The sequence below is a fragment of the Rhinopithecus bieti genome, unplaced genomic scaffold, assembly GCF_001698545.2.
Source record: "Rhinopithecus bieti isolate Rb0 unplaced genomic scaffold, ASM169854v2 scaffold_1306, whole genome shotgun sequence".
In the NCBI taxonomy this organism is placed as follows: domain Eukaryota; kingdom Metazoa; phylum Chordata; class Mammalia; order Primates; family Cercopithecidae; genus Rhinopithecus; species Rhinopithecus bieti.
This window is the reverse complement of record NW_016803658.1, coordinates 1858312-1864814: the sequence shown is the minus strand read 5'-3', so window position 1 is coordinate 1864814 and position 6503 is coordinate 1858312. Positions and strand designations below refer to the sequence as shown.

At 42.2% G+C, this 6503-nt stretch overlaps 1 pseudogene; it reads left to right on the top strand.

Annotated features, from left to right (window-relative positions):
- Positions 1–2155: 2155 nt before the first annotated feature.
- On the top strand, positions 2156–5125 carry LOC108544444 (coilin pseudogene; annotated as a pseudogene).
- Positions 5126–6503: the final 1378 nt, after the last annotated feature.

Sequence of the window (6503 nt, the reverse complement as noted above, 5' to 3'; positions counted from 1 at the left end):
GTTTTTCCCATTTCCATAGATGGCATTATTGTTCACCCAATTGCTCAAATCAAAAACCAAGAGTCACTCCTGATTCCTTTTTTCTCTCACTCTCTACATCTAATCCACCAGCAACTCCTTGGCTATAACTTTAAAATACATCCTAAGGTCATCCACTTCTCTTCCTCCTCCATCTCTTCTTGCCACCATTGTCTCTCAGCTGTACTATTTCAATAGTCTTTCAGTTTATTTCTTTACTTTCCATCTTTCTCCCCTTAAAGTTCATTCTCCACACACAAATAAAAGTGCTTTTCATTTTATATGTTGTTGGGTCATATAAAAATATTCCACTGGCATCTTGTTCTTAGAATAAAATACTAACTTCCTAACATGGCCTTCAAGACAGGCATAACCTATCTCTCATACAGATACTGGAAAAAAGAAAAAAAAAAAGATAGGCACGACCTGGCCCTGTCTACTTCTTGATCTGATCTCTCAGGCTCTCCTGTGCTCACTCCACTCCATATCATACCAGCCATCTTTCTTTCCCTGAAAATGAAAGCCCATTTCTTTCTGCACAGCGCCATATTTGTACTTGTTTCCTCTTTGTGGAATGCTATCCTATCCATATTCACATTCTTTTTTATTATTCACAACTCAGCTAAAAAAATTCACCACCTCAAAGCAGCTTTTTGGAACACATTCTATTATTATGTGTTTTCATTTTCTTTGGCATGCACTATTTGCAAGTGCCTTTTTAACATATTCATTGTTAAAATCTGTCTCCCCGCTATTAACAGAATGTAAGGTCCCACAAGATCAGACCTTGTCCGTCTTGTTCTTGATTGTTTCCTGTGCACTTAGAACATGCCTAGTGAGAGGTGACAACGTGCCAGCAGCCCTCCATCGCTCCTGGCTCTGGCTGCATTTGATGAGCCCTTAAGCCTGACGCTGTGCTGTGGGGCCCCTCTCTGGAGCTGGCCGAGGCAGGAGCCAGCTCCCTCTGCTCCCAGGGAGATGTGGAGGAAGAGGCGCTGGCAGGAGCCAGGGCTGCACGCGGTGCTCTCCGACCCACGCGGGTTCCAAGTGGGCGCGGGCTCAGTGTGCCCCGCGGCTAGCGGGCACCTGCAGGGCTTGATGGGGGAACGAGCTCCCTCTGGGCTGCCACAGTGCCTGGGCTGGGTCCGGCAGAGGGTGAGAGATGAAGCTGGCTGGGTTTCTGGGCTGGGTGGAGGGACTTGGAGAACTTTTGTGTCTAGTTAAAGGGTTGTAAACGCACCAATCAGCACTCTGGATCTAGCTAAAGGTTTGTAAACACACCAATCAGCGCTCTGTGTCTAGCTAAAGGTTTGTAAAAGCACCAATCAGTGCTCTGTGTCTAGCTAATCTAGTGGGGACATGGAGAACTTTTCTGTCTAGCTAAAGGATTGTAAACGCACCAATCAGCACTCTGGGTCTAGCTAAAGGTTTGTAAACGCACCAGTCAGCAGCATGTCAAAACGGACCAATCAGCTTTCTGTAAAACGGACCAATCAGCTCTCTGTAAAAGCAGCAAGATGTGGGTGGGGTCAGATAAGGGAATAAAAGCAGGCTGGGCCAGCCAGCAGTGGAAACCCTCTAGCCTTACCTTCCATGGTGGGGAAGCATTGTTCTTTTACTGTTTTGTTTGCAATAAATCTTACTGCTGCTCAGACTTTGGGTCTGCGTGGTCTTTATGCGCTGTAACACTCCCTGGGAAGGCCTGCAGCTTCACTCCTGAAGCCAGCTAGACCATGAGCCCAACGGGAGGAACAAACAACTCCGGATTTAAGGAAGGAATAACTGCAGACGCGCCGCCTTTAAGAGCTGTAATACTCACCGCAAAGGTCTGCAGTTTTACTCCTGAAGCCACGGAGACCATGAACCCACCAGAAGGAAGAAACTCCGGACACATCCGAACATCAGAAGGAAAAAACTCCGGACAGTCTTTAAGAACTGTAACACTCACCGCAAGGGTCCGCGGCTTCATTCTTGAAGTCAGTGAGACCGAGAACCCACCGATTCCAGACACACGAGCACACACAGAAGACTCTCAGATATGTTTCTCAAATGAATGGCATATTAACATTTGGGTTAGCATTAATTTTACAGTATCGCTACATCTGGAAAACATTTTTCAGAGAAATTGGGTAAGGACATAAAATTTATAGACTTAAAGGGATGTGGAAAGATGTGGAAAAAAGGCTTAAATTATAAAGTTTGAAATTACAGTAACAATGCAGCAGAATAAAACAAACTGCCTCTCTAAAAAGAAACATGAAAAAAAAGTAAGATTGTTTGCATAGCTGTCAGTAAATACATGGGTATGCCTTACTTTATCAACAGCCTTGTATATTGACCAAAGTTAATTCTAATTTCTGATAAAAAACAGTTGTTTCTCCATAAGGCACTAAATGATTAGCAGATGGGGGAACTTGGCATTAGGGTACAGCTGTACCTTAGAGATACTGCAGGTTCAGTTCCAGACCACTGCAATAAAGAGAATAATACAATATAGCAGGTCACACACACTTTTTGGTTTCATAATTCATATGGATGTTTATACTGAAATGTATTAGGTGTGCAATAGCATTATGTCTAAAACATGTACAGACCTTAACTTTTAAAATATTGCTAAAAAATGCTAACAATAATCTGAGCCTTCAGCAAGTCAGTCTTTTTCCTGGTGGAGGATATCACCTCCATGTTGATAGCTGCTGACTGATGGGGGTACTGGTTGATGAAGGCTAGAGTGGATCTGGCAATTTCTTAAATGAGACAACAATGAAATTTGCTGCATCCATTCCTTCTTTTTGTGGACATTTTCCTTGTAGTATGCCATGATGTTGTATAGCTTTTTACCCACAGAACTTCTTTCAAAATTGGACTCAATTGTCTTGTACTCTGCGGCAGCTTTATTGACTTAAGTGTATGGAATATTTGAAATATTTTGCTATTTCAACAGTGTTCACAGCATCTTCAACGGGAGTAAATTCCACCTCAAAAACGCACTTTTTGACCGATCCATAGAAGCAGTTCCTCATTTGTTCAAGTTTTCTCATGAGATTGCAGCAGCACTTTAGTCACATTGTCAGGCTCCACTTCTGATTCTAGTTTTCCTGCTATTTCTACCACATACGCAGTGACCTCTTCCGCTGATGTCTTAGACCCCTCAAAATCATTCCATGGATTCCATCCATGGAATCCACTCCTTACAAAGTACTTACAAAGTTGATACCTTGATCTCCTCCTGTGAATCACAAATACTCTGAATGGCATCTAGAATGGTGAATCCTTTTCAGGTTTTCACTTTACTTTTCCCAAATCCATCAGATGAAACGCTATCTATGGTAGCTATAGTCTTATAAAATGTATTCCTTAAACAATAAGACTTGAAAGTCGGCTTCCATTGAGCACGGAGCAAGATGGGAGCCTCCGAAACGGTTAGGCTAAGGCTTCAATTTGATTACCCACCGCCAGCTACCCCGCACTGTATGGCCTTCTGGCTTCCGGTCGATTTGAACAGCTGACGAGTCGTCACAGATCTCACTAGTCTCATCCATCAGCGCTTCAGCTGCAGTTCTGGGGCCCTCCTAGGCCTCTACCTTGAGCGGGGGCTCCTGCCCCGGGCGGAGAGCGTGTGCCTGGCGAGAGACAACAACTGCCTCAGAGTTAAATTAGAAGAGAGAGGAGTTGCTGAGAATTCTGTAATCATCAGTAATGGTGACACTAATTTATCACTTAGAAAAGCAAGAAGCGGGCATTTCAGTTAGAGGATGAAGAAACCGAACCAGATTACAAATATTCAAAGAAGCATCGGAAGAGGCAAGAGAACAATAACAATAATGAGAAGGTCTTGGATCTGGAACCAAAAGCTGTTACAGATCAGACTGTCAGCCAAAAAAAAAAAAGAGAGAGAAAAAAATAAAGCAACCTGTGGCACAGCGGGTGATGATAACAAAGACACCAAAAGAAAATCAGCAAAGAAAAAAGAGAAAAGTGAATATTAAAAAAAGGCCAAGAATCCCAAGTCTCCAGAAGTACAGGCAGTAAAAGACTGGGCCAATCAGAGATGTAGTTCTCCAAAAGGTTCTGCTAGAAACAGCCTGTTAAAGCCAAAAGGAAAGGTAGTGTAAGCGTTTGCTCAAAAGAGAGTCCCAGTTCCTTCTCGGAGTCTGAGTCTTGTGATGAATCTATCAGTGATGGTGCCAGCAAAGTCACTTTGGAGGCCAGAAATTCCTCAGAGAAATTACCAACTGAGCTATCAAAGGAAGGACCCTCTACCAAAAATACAAGTGCAGACAAACTGGGTATAAAATCTGGCTTTAGCCTTACCCCCAGCAAGGACAAGACTTCTCGAACATCTTCTATTTCAGACTGTAGTTCAGAGTCAGATGACCAGTGCTTGATGTCATCAAGCACCCTGGAGTGTGCTGCTGGTTTCTTAAAGGCAGTAGGCCTTTTTGCAGGAAGAGGTTGTCCAGGACCAGAGTTGTCATCACATACTGCAGGTGCTGCTGGATGGAGGCATTCTGGCTCAAATGGTGGCGGACAGACTCCTGGTCCGTCTCCTAGTGTGTCTCTCCCCACTACTTTAGGAAGAGGATGGGGTAGAGGAGAGAACCTTTTTTCTTGGAAGGGAGCTAGGGGACGGGGCATGCAGGGGAGAGGTCGAGGATGACGGCATCCTGTTTTCTGTATTGGAAATAGAAGCACTGACAACCAGAGGCAACAGCAATTAAGTGACGTGGTAACAAATTCATCTATTATCCAGAATCCGGTAAAGACACACAAGAAGGACTATAGTCTGTTACCACTGTAAGCAGCTGCCCCTCAAGTTGGAGAAAAGATTGCATTTAAGCTTTTAGAACTAACATCCAGAAGAATATTAAGCCCTAATCCAAAGACCCAGCAAGTAGATACAGAAATTCTACCATCCTTACTTGCCTTTAGAGAACCTGGGAAATTTGATTTGGTTTATCACAATGAAAATGGAACCGAGTTAGTGGAGTACTCTGTGACACAGGAGAGCAAAATCACTGTATTTTGGAGAGAGTTGATTGACCCGAGACTGATTATTGAATCTCCAAGTAACACATCAAGTACAGAACCTGCCTGAGTATAACCTCTCTACTTTACAGTTTATGAATGTCTTGTTTGTGAAAGTGACTGTAACCCGAAATTTATTTAAGAGGATTTGGAAGTTGTGTGGATTTTTTTGTTATCTTCACTTTACTGCATAGGAAACAACCTACCTCATCATCTAAAATAACATGAGTGTCAGTTTTGTAGATCTTTGGGTTTGTCAGGTTTAATTTCAGTTAACGAAATGTAAAACATGACATTCCCTGCAGACATTGTTGTATACCAGTATGGTTTCTTCTCTTTTTTCAATGTTTTTGGCTATCAAGTAGCAGTCATCAGTAGGAGTTTATAATACCAAGAATGTGCTGCTATCTTGTCTCAATAAGTTTTAACATTTTAAAATATTAAAGCATGTTACTTGACCTAATTTTTTAGCATTTGAGTTGTTCCATTAAGTGGAGCATCTCATAAATTTCAAGTATTTTATACTTGCAATTGTTAAGAGTTAAAAGGTAGTTGAATTTGTCACAGACAATGAGTTAAGGGATCTTTTCACGTTTTTCCCAACTTTAAAATTAAGGATTCTCAGGGCCCTGTGTAGAGCAGTGAAAATAAGATGTGTATGTGTGTGTGTATGCCAGGAGGAGAACTGGTGTTCCATCTGGGTGAGAGGATTGGCTGTGAACTTTAGACCACGAAATGTGTCATCTTGCCAGGCACCTGGCTGAGTGTGCTGGAGTGAGGATCTGGAACAGAAACTTCCTTTTCTGTTATTATTCACTACAAAGCTAAAATGGCCAAATATGAACTGTGAAAATTGGTTTCACCTAACAAAAGATCAGATCCCCCCCCCCTTCAGCTGTACACATGTTAAAATAAAACCATATTGAACTAAAAAATAAATTTAAAAAATAAGACTTGAAAGTCAAAATTACCCTTTGATCCATGGGCTGCAGAATGGGTGCTGTGTTCACAGGCATGAAAACATGAATTTCCTTGCACAGCTCCATCAGAGCTCTTTAATAACCAGGTGCATTGTCAATGAGAATTTTAAAAGGAACCTTTTTCTGAGCAGTAGGTCGTGGGCTTAAAATATTCAGTAAACCATGCTATATACAGATCTGCTGACATCTATATTTTGTTTTTCCATTTATGGAGCACAGGCAGGGTAGATTTAACATAATTCTTAAGGACCCTAGGATTTTTGGAATTGCAAATGGCTCAGCTTAAAGTGACCAGTTGCATTAACCTCTAACAAGAGAGCCAGTCTGTCCTTTGAAGCTTTGAAGTCAGGCATTGACTTCTCTCTAGCTATCAAAGTCCTATATGGCTTCTTCTTGCAACAGAAGGCTGTTTTTGTCTACACTGAAAATATGCTGTTTAGTGTAGCCACCTTCATCAATGAGCTTAGCTAGACGTCC